The sequence below is a fragment of the Brassica napus genome, chromosome C7, assembly GCF_020379485.1.
Source record: "Brassica napus cultivar Da-Ae chromosome C7, Da-Ae, whole genome shotgun sequence".
Lineage (NCBI taxonomy): Eukaryota > Viridiplantae > Streptophyta > Magnoliopsida > Brassicales > Brassicaceae > Brassica > Brassica napus.
Genome location: NC_063450.1, coordinates 33,774,987 through 33,789,536, shown reverse-complemented (window position 1 = coordinate 33,789,536; position 14,550 = coordinate 33,774,987). Strand labels below are relative to the sequence as shown.

Genomic DNA, 14,550 nt, shown 5'->3' with positions numbered 1-14,550 from the left:
ATGGTCAAGGCGAGATCTTTTTACAGAAATAAAAAATAAAAAATAAATATCCATGATTTCCTCTGAGGTCTATGCGAACTCTCTTAGTCCGTCCAAGAAGCTTTGTTTCTTTTTCATTGGTTGTTCGTGTAGTTGTCGGCTGTGTAAACGATTTTGTTCACCTTCTCCTTGAAACTACCAATGTGTTCTAATTCGGATTTGAAGTCTGGAAAATTAGTGAATTCTCCATGGCATACATGTCTTAATTAGTGGACAACTTCGGAAAGTAGAAAAAAAAAACAAAGAAAAGTTCTTATACTTGCACAACCCTGTTCAAAAACTCACCACCAAGGGCAGTAAAATCGCCGGAAAAACGTAACTCGGGCACAAACGGTGACGATTTAAACTGATTCGGTCCGAAAATCGGGATTCTTAAAAAAAATTAATTTTTACTCGTTTTATCCTATAATCGAGTAGTATATATAAAAATTCATGATGTTTTCATGAAAATAGCAAAAAACGAAGAAATTAATGTATAACTCGTGAAAAATTATAAGCCATTGGAGTCAATATTGCAGAAAACCTAAAAATCTAAAGAAGAAGACGACTTGTAAAAGTTATAATTGCTTTTAATTAAACTTAATCATAAAAACAAGCAAAAAACCCATGGTTGCTATTCAAGCTCGGATTGTTAGCCTTATTAAAGATGTGTAAACCGATGCACTAAGTGATATTTATTGTAAGTTTTTACGAAAACTAATATATTAAAACAAAAGCTTAAAAATGAGTTCCACTAAAATAAATGAAATGCTGAGGTGGACACCCTAAGCAAAAAGGAAAAACTGAATCATTATAATATAGATTACAATTTATGCCAATAACTTAAAAAAACGAATCTGTTTTTCTCCATCAACTCCTCGTAAGTCAGCATTTATACGAATCTATGCATCTTTCTTTCGATAAAACTTATTCTGTTATATTTTATGATTTGACACTAAAATCGAAACTTGTGATTGTAGAAATGGCGGCAGCTTTAGCTTCAAGAATCTTCCGTGGTAAGAGACTAAATCTGATTAGTATTATTATTGATTGCTAAAAGTGTTTAGGTTGCACCGTTCGATCTTGAGAAACTGTGGGGGTTTTAAAGTTTATGATAAAATGAGATTCAATCTTGTAAGCCGTGATGGGGTTTTTTGAACTTGATGGATAATTTTGAAAATTCGATAGATTATGAAAGAATGATTCAGTTGATTAAACATATGGTTGTTTGTTGTTGATGTTCTCATCAATTATATGCTCAAAATCTGTTTATTTTTATGGGTTTATTGTCTGATTTTGATTCGTACACTAATAATGAGCAGGAGGACGTTCATTACTTGGAGGTCTTAAGAATGATTTAGCTGGATCGATGATTTCTTCCAATGGAATGATGAACGAAAGTATCCTCCTCTCTCAGGTCAGAAACCTTCTTCATTTTTCAGTATTTGTTTGGTTTGATAATAAGTGGATGTTTTGATGTCTGAAAGATTCTTCCTTTTGTTACTGTTAATAAGCAGCAGCAACAGAGAAGGATATTCATTCAAATGGGTACGGTTCTCAAAGTCGTGGACAACTCCGGAGCCAAGAAAGTGATGTGTATTCAAGCTCTCAAGCGTAAGAAAGGAGCTAGGCTTGGCGACACGATCGTTGCTTCGGTGAAAGAAGCCATGCCAAACGGTAAAGTGAAGAAAGGAGCGTGTCGCTGCTCGCTGCTCTGATACCATAAAAGAAGAAAGGGGAAATATCTTCATTAATGTAAATGATGTACAAGTATGACTATATATACAAGTGTGATTTAGACTAAGCTAACTTTACAAGATTAACTTAATACTAAGTGTATACACACTCTATTAGTCGTGTTGATGGAAGCGAAGTTAGGTTCGATGATAACGCAGTTCTTCTTGTTGATAATAAAGGCAAGAAGACTAAAACTGATCGGCAGCCGATTGGGACTCGAGTGGAGTGTTTGGTCCTGTTCCTCACGAGCTTCGCAAGAAGAAACATCTCAAGATCCTTGCTTTGGCTCAACATATTGCTTGAGACAACCAACATAAGCCACCCCTAAACCACTTGGTGTCATCTTTTTCATGTTCTTTCTTCTTTTTTTTGAAAGAATTTTAAATTTATTCACTTTAAAAACCTTTGTACAACAACCTAATGCTACCTTTTATCTACAAGAATAGATCAAAATTTTAATAGTGTTTTGGAAGGTAAAAGAAAGAAACCAAAATTCTCATCTCCTCCCGAACCAGACTTCCATTGCTTTCTCGTGCTTCCACCCAGGTTTTTCATAACCAACTTATCCATGTAGAGAATCAGAAGTGTAGCTGGCTTTGGAGATTCTCCAAAGCATTTTTCTCAGACCAAATGGCATAGACCACAGCTTGAAAAATCTAAAAAACAGAACCATGTTCTTCTGTAAACTCTCTCATAATTATTCTATTTTGTTTTTGTTAAGTCTTCGTTAAACCCACCGGTTATATCTTTTTCTTTGTTAATTTGGAGGTTGAATATTTTTATAAAGGCCTCCAGCTCTGTTTGTGTTATGTTTTTCTTTTGGTTCACGAAATATAAAACTCAATAGTCCTGATCAGATTGAAAATTGGTGTACGTCTACATGCTTAAGACAGCTGGAAGACGTGCAGGTGCGTTTTAAGTTAGGGGTGGTATGGTCCATCGGTTTCACGTGGGGTTTGGTACTGAGACTTGAAATGGTTTTGTGTTGCATAAGTTGGAAACGTATTGAGAGGAGTAGCGAGTGATATTCAACTGAGAATCAGTATGGAAGGGAGGATTGTTAAAGTAGGCGAGTTGAGACGTGGTGAAGAGACGCAAGTAATGTTGCTAGATCTTGGTGTGCATGTCAATGTTCGTCTCTGCTAGCTATGTGGAAGGAGATACGAGTGAGTGTATCAGGAGAAGAGGGTGAGACTACATTGAGCTTGGTTGACGATAAGGAAGGGATAGAAACTGATGATTGTGAATCTGGAGATAGGAGGGATGATGATGACAACATGAACAGCAGTAGTGTGAGGAGAAGCATTAATACTTGAACTTGGGACGATCATGATCCTTTTATGGCCAGAAGATGGGCAATGCGAAACTGTAAATCTCTGATTATGTTAAACATGTTAATTAGTGAGCATTTTTACTTGTAAACTTTCTCAATATTGCTTATGTAGCATGTTACAACATACCATGAATTCATGATTAATTCAAGACTAGAGACTTCATGCAACTGTGATCCACTTAAATTATTGCTAGTCTTTAATGGTGTAGAATGGAATTTTGAAAAACAAAACTTAGATTATTGATTCAAGGGAAAGAGGGACTGATGGAGATAATAACTATCTTTATTATCTCAGTCAGTCCTTTTGTTAATGAGTTTTTTCTTTAAACACTGAATCATTCAATATAGGGAGAAATGAGTTCATGACCAGTTTGGTCGTACATATACGCATAAGAACAAGTAAATACCCCAGTACAATGGAGACAAAAATGAAAAAAAACAGTAGCCAACAAAGACTAGATGAATATCAGTAGGTACCATTCAAGATGGAAAATTTAGTAGACCTCCCATTCAAAGCGGAACTTTGTTAGGATTCGAATCCAAGCTTGATTATTTATATTGCTCCAAAGAACTGAGGAGCCACTGAAATCAAAAGCTTAGAAAACAATCCAGAAAGACGAGGAGAGAAACAATTAACCTTGCTACTTCCCACGAGTAAAGACAATAAGAACCAAAGTATATCATATCGTTGGTCTGTAGCCGGAGAGTCTCAGCCGAGAACCGTTGCACCAAGACCAAAAGAAAACACTCCTTCTTCACCGCCTGAGGCAACAATAAGCAACCTAAATACAGATCTAAACCAGATGAGAACAAGCCAAAGACGAAGCATAAGCCAACACAACTGGCGATTGAGACACAGAGGAACAACACGCATCGCATCCTGGTTTTATTTCATACCAAACTATTATCTTGTTTTCATGTACCGTTATAAATATTTACAAAGTAAATAAAGTATAAAAATTGATCAATATTCTATTTATCTTATTTTTATAATTTACTCCTATACATTATTATTTTAAACAATAGTACCTTATTTTTTGGTTAATCATGAGACTTTATGTTGAATATTTGTCAGTTTGGTTATCATTTTAGTATATTGTGTTGATGTTATGAACCAGATTGTGAATGGCTCATAACCAAGAGATTATGATTTGTAATCTTTCCATTTATCTATGACGGTGTAATCTCCTATACAAAGAACCTCTATGTTATGAACACTACAAGAAACAGACTAATTTCTGACCCTTAATTTCGTTAGATATTGGTCAGAAACACTATAATTTGACCACTTTTTGATCACATAAGACCGTCAAAAATACTCCGTCAGAAAATGAGTTTGGTCAGCGAATGGTCAGAAATTTTTGACCATATTAACTCGACGGAATTGTCGTCAAAAACAAACATCAGAAAGTGGTCAAAATTACTTTTCCATTTTCTGATAAATTTCTGACCATTCTTTTATGTTGACTTTCCAAGAATTTTTCAGATTAATTTTTATTACTATTTTATATTTTATCAGATTTTTCAGATTAATTTTTATTACTATTTGATATTTTATCAGATTATTAATTAACTAAATTATAATAAAAATATGAATATATTAAAACTTAATGGAATAGAATAGATTTAAATTGAAGTTATCTGTAACATAAGAATTGAAGTTTAGCAAGATAAGAATATATATTAAAAAAAAAAGAACTAACTCCTCTCAAGAAAAGTAACTACACTTTGAACTGGTTGTTCTCAAATGCCAGACCCATTTGTTTACAAGATACCAACAACTAACTTCTACCTGGAAACACAGCTATCTATCTTTACGTACACACAGCCTTGTTTAACTTCTATTGCAGCTGGTGTTTTCTTCCCTTTGTACGATGTCGAATCCGGACTTTCTGGAAATATGCATAGGAAATCATTTTTATGTTAGAAAGTTGCATCTTGAATAATATGTTGAATAAACAACAAAAAAGTTCATTAAATAAAACTTACCCGGAATTCATCCTCAGGTGATAGACTGGTCTCACTGATCTCTCGTTCTGAAGTCACAGCTGACTTCAAGTCATCATCTACTATCCATTGACCATCGGATAACCTGCAGTTACAATGAAGAATAAACTGAAATAGCAAAGAAGAAGAAAATCAAAAAGGAGAGAAATAGAAAAAGGGATGAGAAGAAAATGAAAAGAGATTGGATGACGCCGTTTGAGGAGGAAGCTGACCTTAGGACACTACAAGAAAACAGCGGTATTCTGACGCACATTCCGACGGAAAATGAAATCCTCGGAATATCCCGAGGAAGGAAATTCCGAGGAAACACAAAATTGGGTTTCCTCGGAATATACCGACGGAATTCCGAGGAAATATCAATCCGTCGGAATATTCCGAGGAAATTCCGGGGAAAAATGGGTTCCTCGGAAAAAACCGATGAATTCCGAGGAAATATTATAGCCGTTGGGGGATTTTACAAAATTCCGAGGAAATTCCGACGAACTAGCCTTTTCCGTCGGAATTTCCTCGGTCTGTCAGCAGGATTTAAACTATAAATACAAGCACTCCCCTTCCTCTTCATTCACTTCATATCTTCATCCTCCCTCTTACTCTATTTACACACGAATTTGATTCATAAAAAATATGTCTTCTTCAAATTATTTTCGTTCCTGGATCGATCGACCTCATTTGGATCCGAACACGAGATTGCTTACGGAAGAATACCAACGAGGTATAACTGAATTCATGGGGTTAGTTCACCGACAACTGGAAGAAAAAACAGGTATGTTAAGATGTCCTTGCTCTAATTGTAAAAATAGAAAGGTTATTAAAGAGTGGGATGTTTGGACTCATCTATATTTGAGTGGGTTTACACGAAGTTACAAAATTTGGTATCATCATGGGGAAACTGATTATGAACATGGCAGTACTAGCGAACCTCAGCCAGCGGTTAGATTAGAAGAACCAATTAGAACGGATGTAGATTATGGTGTAGGTACTGAGCAGATGGTAAATGATCATTTTAGAGGGGAAGATTTACCCAATGCACAAGCTAGGAGATTTTATGATATGTTGGATGCTGGAAAGCAACCATTGTACGAAGGTTGCAGAGATGGTCATTCAGCTTTATCATCTGCTACAAGATTGATGGGCATTAAAACAGATTATAATTTGGCTGAAGACTGTGTGGATGCGATTGCTGATTTTGTAAAAGGTATTCTACCCGAGGATAATGTAGCTCCTGGTTCATACTACGAGGTTCAGAAACTCGTAGCTGGTCTTGGTTTATCGTATCAGGTAATAGATGTATGCAGCGACAACTGCATGATTTATTGGAGGGCGGATGAACAGCGGGTTACATGCAAATTTTGTGGAAAGCCTCGTTATAAAGATACGAGTGGAAGAGTTCCAGTGCCATATAAAAGGATGTGGTATTTACCTTTGACGGAAAGGTTGCAGAGGTTGTATCTGTCTGAACGCACAGCGCAACCAATGAGATGGCATGCGGAGCACTCAACAGATGGTGAGATCAGACATCCTTCAGATGCAAAAGCGTGGAAGCATTTCCAATCAAAGTATCCCGACTTTGCGTATGAGAGAAGAAATGTCTACCTTGGATTATGTACTGATGGTTTCAGTCCGTTTGGCAAGAGTGGAAGACAGTATTCTCTATGGTCCGTCATTCTTACACCATACAACCTACCCCCAAACTTGTGCTTGCGACGAGAGTTTTTGTTTCTCTCGATTCTCGTTCCCGGACCAGAGCATCCTAAGAGATCACTTGATGTGTTTCTTCAGCCACTAATATATGAGTTGCAACAACTATGGGCTCAAGGTGCTGAAACATACGATGTTTCGTGTAAAAATAACTTTCAAATGCGGGCAGTACTAATGTGGACAATAAGTGATTTTCCAGCATATGGTATGTTGTCTGGATGGACAACGCATGGAAGGCTATCATGTCCATATTGTCAAGATAACACTGATGCTTTCCAACTAAAACACGGAAGGAAAACGTGTTGGTTTGACTGTCACAGGAGATTCCTACCACCTGATCATCCATATCGTAGGAGTAGGAATTTGTTTACGAAGAACAAGAGGGTGTTTGACAGTCCACCTCCGGAAATTTGTGGGAAAGATTTGAAGATACAACTAAGAGATTTTGGTGCAGAAAGGACGCCAGACGTCGGTGGACATGAGCGTTTTCCGGTAGATGCTGTTGGAGAACTACATAACTGGCACAAAAAAAGTATTTTCTGGGATCTGCCATACTGGGAGGATCATCTGCTAAGGCATAATTTAGATGTCATGCATATTGAGAAGAAATTTTTTGACAATCTCATGAACACGATCCTTAATGTTCAAGGTAAAACAAAGGATAATTTGAAGTCAAGACTGGATTTAGTCGATATATGTGCTCGTTCAGAACTTCATGTTGATGAGAATGGTAGGGCTCCTTTTCCCATATACCGACTTGATGCAGCGGGAAAAGATGCGTTCTTTGATTGGATTTCAAACGATGTGGAATTTCCAGACGGTACGCATCAAATTTGCCTTATAATTCTGTTTCCCGCACACGCATCGATCGATGCGTTTTTGAACAAATACGGATCGATCGATCACATTCTTACGCTTTGGTCCATCTTAGTGATCGATCGATCCGTTTTTGGACATATATCCATCGATCGATCCGTTTATAAAAAAACTTACAAGATTTTTCGAGGACATTCCGAGGAACATTTGAGATTCTCGATCGATCGATGGGATAGTCTCATCGATCGATCACATTCTTACGGTCCGGTCCATCTTAGTGATCGATTGATGCGTTTTTGGACATATATCCATCGATTGATTCGTTTATAAAAAAAACTTACAAGATTTTCCGAGGTCATTCCGAGGAACATTTGAGATTATCGATCGATCGATGGGATAATCTCATCGATCGATCACATTCTTACGGTCCGGTGCATCTTAGTGATCGATCGATGTGTTTTTGGACATATATCCATCGATCGATCCGTTTATAAAAAAACTTACAAGATTTTCCGAGGACATTCCGAGGAACACATGAGATTCTCGTTCGATCGATGGGATAATCTCATCGATCGATCACATTCTTACGGTTCGGTCCATCTTAGTGATCGATCGATGCGTTTTTGGATATATATACATCGATCGATCCGTTTATAAAAAAAATTGACGTATTGAAACCCCAAACACTAGTTCCTCGGAATTTCCTCGGAATATTCCGAGGAAATTCCGAGGAAGAAGAGGGTTTCCTCGGAGTTCCCTCGGAATAATCCGAGGAAATTCCGAGGAAATAGGGTTTTTAAACCGAAAACAACGTTTTGCGGTTTGAATAACACCTATATAACCCTTATTAAGTGTCTTACGTTCATTATGAAGTCAAATATTTGTTCCTTACCGTATAATTAACACTTTTCCGATTGTATTAACGAAATCCCACAACATAAGAGAAACACTTATACCTTTTAATGAACGGTAAAGGGAATACTTTCAATTAGTTTTGAAATTTGTTATTTCATGGTTTATGCTCATCTATACAAAGAATCCTCAATGGTATGCATTACAATTGTATAAGAAATGAAATACGGCAAAAAAATTGATGTTTTGAAACCCCAAACACTAGTTCCTAGGTATTTCCTCGGAATATTCCAAGGAAATTCCGACGGATATTTTACTATCCGTCGGAATTTCCTCGGAATATTTTCATTTTACCGGGCAAATATTTCGCGAAAATTGAAATTAGAATTCCGACGGATAATGTCCGTCGGACCCTAGGTTTTATAACCACGAGCCCCTTCTTCTTCCCCATTTCTCTCTTCTTCCTCTGCGCGACTCCTCTCTTCTCTCCGGCGATTTCCCCCTGAAATCCGACGATATCTCCGGCGATCTCCCCCTTCTCTTACACAAATCATGTAAGGACCCTATCTCACTCTCTTAGGTTCTATTTGTTAGGTTTTTGTGTAGTTTTGATAGATTTTTGTTAGGGTGATTGGTTAGGATTGTGATTTGGTTGTATAATAGGTTTAGAATTATGATTTGGTTGAATAATTTGTTTTGTTGAATTGATTAAGAATTTTTTATAATTTTTTTATTTTTTTGTATTTATAAAATCGATTTTTGTATATAAAATCGATTTTTGTATTTTACAAATCGATTTTTCTATATAAATTCGATTTTTTAGATTTTACAAAAAAAATTTTGTATATAAATTCGATTTTTTGGATTTTACAAAACATTTTAAATATCTATAAAACTTTTTTTTGTGATTAAAAACTATTATTTGGGATTTAAAAATATTTTTAATATATATATATATTATTAAAACTATTTTTTTGTAATTATTAAACTATTTTTATTTATTAAAACTATTTTTATATATTTATTAAATATTTTTAATATATATAAATCTTTTTTTGTGATTAAATTATTTGGGATTTTTTTTTAAAAAAAAATTAATTTATATATTTTTCTATTTATTAAATATATTTTTTTAATTTACAGGTCTCATGATTATCAGACCCAGCCTCGACAGCGTCGTGGTCGTGGTAGTACGGGGAGCCCGTCTCGGGATTCCAGCCATTTTCAGGATTCTCCTTCGCCCCACAGCTCCAACCATACATCTCCCTCTGCTGCACCCGCTCCTGCTCCTCTCGCTCCCGCTGCTGCATCCGCTCCTGTTCCCCCGGGTCCTCCAGGAGTGATGCGTGTTGCGGAGTTGGTTCAACAGCCCGGTCGTGACCATCTTCCGTATCTCACTCCGTATCCACATGGACGGTACAAACATGGTAATTAAACATTTTTTTTTCTTTAAATTTGGATTCATTATTAACCGTTTATTCTTTTTATTAGGTTCAACCGATCCGGGAACGGGATCAGCGCATGGATCAACCGTATGATGTACTCGGCCCTCGACAGTGGACATCCGACTTTCACTCACTTCCCTACCGACAAGCAGGTTCTGTGGTTTCGTCAGTTTGCGGTAAGTATTCTAATTTTTTACTTATATTTTTAATCTTTAATATAAATTTTCTACTAATTGTGTTTTTTTTCCAGCAAGAGTTCAACTGGAATTCCGATGAGACGCTCTTTATCTATCACCACTTCGTCCATAAAGTTATGGACAACTATGGGAAGCAGATCCACGAATGGAAGAAGAAGTGGGAAATCAATAAGGTTCGATTTAATTTATTAAACAATTTTTTAATTTATTAAACTATTTTTTAATTTATTAAACTATTTTCTTTTTTTTTTATTAAAAGGTCCCAAAGTCGATGAACGACACGGTCTGGAAGGAGTTGTGTGCTCATTGGGATAAGGAAGAGACGAAAGAAACTTCTTCCACCAACTCCACCAACCGCAGGAGCGACCGTAAAGGGAAGGGCATCTACAAGCATAACTTGGGTGCTCAATCTATTGCCACTCTGGGAGATCGCATGGTAAGTTCAACCGCTTTTTCTTCAATTATCTGAGTTTCAGAATTTTAATTTATTGTGCATTTCTTCTAATTTCTAATGTTTCTTTAATTTATGTTTTTTTTTCAAGGCGGAAGAAAATGATGGCGAGCCGGTTGATGATCTCGCCCTAATGAGGAGGGCGTACACCAACAAGAAGACCGGCCAGATTGATGACGGTCTTGTGAGGGACGTGGTCGACCTGGTCCAAACTCAGGTGGTAGACGAAGTGTCTCAGCTTCAAACCGAGGATGACGCTTCGGCGGCTTCGACCAAGTTGTCCCGGTTTCGAATCAACGAAATCGTTGAATCCGTAAGTTCTTTTTTTTTAAAGTTCAATTCATTTATTTCTTGGTTTAAATTTGTAAATTTGGCTATTTTCTATTCAGTCGGTTTCAAAGAAGAAGGGACGTTTGGTCGGTTTGGGTCGTCGCACCCGGTCGGTTCCTCCTTCTTCTGCACCACCGCCCTTTGTTGATCCAGAAGTACTTACGGCTCAGTTGAAGGACAAAGATGATCGTATATCTTTGTTGGAGACCCAGATGGCGGCTCAACAGGCGGGCTATGAGGCACAGAGGAGGCTGAACCAGCAAATGATGGAGATGATGCAGAGGATGTACCCGAACGAGGTGTTCCCGGACGTGCCAGACCCGTAGTTTTTTTTTTTTCCAAAAACTCAGAATGTTTAATTTTTATTTGTGAAACTTTGAATATTAATTAATATGATTTCAATTTTAATTTTAATTTCATATTTTCGAATTTAAATTTCAGAAATTTTATTTTTTTTTTTAAAAATTAATATTTTTTACATTCCGAGGAAATTAATTATATTTTTTACTCGATCGATCGATGCATTTTTGGACATAAATCCATCGATCGATCTGTTTACAAAAAAACGTTCGGAATATACCGAGGGACCTGTTCCTCGGAATATACCGAGGAACTGTTCCCTCGGTATATACCGAGGGACATTTCCCTCGGAATATTCCGAGGAACCGGTTCCTCGGAATATACCGAGGGACATGTTCCTCGGAATATTCCGAGGAATATGTCCGTCGGTATATTCCTATCGATCGATGTATATATGTCCAAAAACGCATCGATCGATGAACGTCCGAGGAAATATCCCGACGAAGTTCTCCCTCGGTATATTCCGAGGACATTTCTGACAAACTAGTGATCCTCGGAATTTCCTCGGAAGTTTGTTTCCTCGGAATTCCATCGGAAAATTCCGAGGGATTTCCGAGGAAAGAAGAAATTCCGAGGAATTATTTCCGACGACTTGTTTCGTCGGTATGTCGTCGGAATAACGATATTCCGACGAAATTCAGATGATTTTTTCCCTCAAAATCCTTGCTGTTTTCTTGTAGTGGGAGAATGAGGCAAGAAGATTTGATATCTAGGTTAAATTAGAGACATCATCAAAAAATGGTCAAAATGTGGTCAAAATTTTCTGACCACTTTTTGTCTATACATTTTGGTTAAAAGTTTTTGATCATTTTTTGACCATATTTTTTATTTATCACAAACTGGACAAAATAAGGTTACAATTATTTTTGACCATTTTTGTTGGTTAGAAATCAGTCAAAAAATTTGACCACTTATTGATGATACGTTTTGGTTAAAAAAATTTAACCAAATTTTGACCATTTTGTCATTCATCACAAAATGGACAGAATAAAGTGATAATTATTTTTAACCATCTTTATTGGTCAGAAATATGGTCAAAATGTAATGTGTTTTCTTGTAGTGGAATAAACATAGACTTTTCCATTACTTTTATAACACGTTATCAGCACGAAACTCTAAATCCCTAAGCTAATACCCAAATCGAAAAACCCTAAAACCCTAACCCTAGCCGGCGATCCGACGAACCCTAAACCCGATCGCGTCTCTTGTTCCCGCATCTGTTCCAGCTCGCGTCTCCGATCAGCTTCAGCCCAAGGCGTTCATGATCCTAGGTCAGACGTTCGCGACCCGAGAGCAGCTCCAGCACGCGACCTCTTCCTCGTTCGCGACAGCATCAGACTGCTCGCGTCCGACGATCAAGGCGTTCCCGATCAAGCAACAATGGACGTCCGCGACCCGATAGAAGCGACTCGATCCATTCCAGTTCGCGTCCCGTTCGTGTCCAGCTCGCGGCTCAACTCCTTTGGTGGTCCGATTCAACAATCATATAAGGTTATAAGGTAATTAAAAACCTAAGAACCCATAATCGAACATGGATTGATTGATAAAGAATGAAACCCTAAAACCCTAATCTTTATGAATCAAAACCATAGGGTAATAGATCAAAAATCCTAATTGAGTAAATCGAAGCTCTAAAAGTTCGATACCCTAAACCCTAAATCATGTTCCTACATGATTAAAACCCCAAATCGGTTTTTACAAGTTAAAATCCGATAAACCCTAACCCTATATCTATAAACCTTAAACAATATAAGTATCAGAATTAATTATACTATAATTATCAAATCACATATTAAAACCCTAATCGAATATTTTGAAATCAAAACTGTTTTCGGTTTTGATCATTGAGGTTTTAAATCTGATTGAATCTGATGCTATGTTGCTAGAATTGTTTGACGGTTAAATTGATAGATTTATTTTCTCATCCTGCTTAGTTAATTGTTCATCCGATCTAAAATTGTTTAAACCGACCAGCTTGTTAAAACATTGATTGAATCCGATAGGTTGTTAGCTTGCTTTGCTTATATAATCCGATAGGTTGATAGATTGATTGAGGTTTATTTGTTTAAAATCCGAATGATCTGATTGCATTATTCTTGAGGTTTAATATTATCTGCTAGGATTGATAGTTTTGTAATCTGATATGTTTTAAATAAAAACCCTAAATAATCCGTATGATAGGTTATATTGATCTGATTTGGATGTCTTTGAGAATTGAGAATCCGTATGCTAGGTTGATAGATTCATGATAAAATCTAATGTCTTGAGGTTTAAGATTGTATGCTAAGTTCGATTAAATTGATTGATCTGATTATATGTTTTTGAGGTTTGATAAATTTGGATACTAGATAAATTATTTACACATGGTTTATGCTAAATACCAATCAGCCTTGAAACTGATTCATTGAAATTCATGCTTGAAATCAATATTCTAGTATTGCTAAAATCAGCTTTCAAACTGATTCATTGAAATTCATGCTTTGAAATCTATATTCTAGTATTGCTAAAATGAGCCTTGAAACTGATTGAGTGATTAGTAAATCTTTTTACTAGTCTTGCTAAAATCCATTGATTGTTAAACCCTAATTGCATGATTAATTGAATCCGTTTTTGCTAGTCTTGATAAACCATAATATTTTGAGCACATAGAAATAATATTGCTGAGACTTGCTAGAAATTGACTGATTGATTAAATGCCTTTAAGATTGATAGTCTCATTGTCCTCACAAGATTGAAATCCGAATTGATTGTTTTTAAGAGTAAGGTTGCATGAAAATTATACCTAAATATTGAGTGATATATGATTTGAGATGTCAAAAATTAACCTGGATTTTGCTGCCCTAAATCTCTCTGGAGATAATTATTTACGGTGGGCATTGGATACAAAGATTATCCTAAAGTCAAAAAAAAAAGACTTGGTGAATGTATCATAGAAGACAATAATGCCAATGAGAATGATTGATACATGGCAATATTAATTCTTAGCCATCATCTTATTAAGAGTCTCAAAGATCAGTATCTGACTATAGAGAATCCTCTAGACCTTTGGACATAGTTAAAAAAATCGAGATATGATCATCAAAGAACGGTGTTATTACCAAAGGCCCTATTTGATTGAAGGAATCCCAGAATCCAGGACTATAAGTCCGTGGATGAGTCTATTGCTAACTGGGCAAAATAATGGATTACTGATGAGAAACAGTGAATTGAGACCTCCTGGATTAACCCCATTACCTGATACCAATAAGGCCGCAGAAGAAAAAAAAAAAGGTAACTACGTCCAGAATTATAGACCACACGGCCATG

General features: G+C 36.4%; 1 pseudogene; it reads left to right on the top strand.

Annotated features, from left to right (window-relative positions):
* The first annotated feature begins 920 nt into the window (after positions 1 to 920).
* LOC106414166 lies at positions 921 to 2,518 on the top strand (annotated as a pseudogene).
* Positions 2,519 to 14,550: the final 12,032 nt, after the last annotated feature.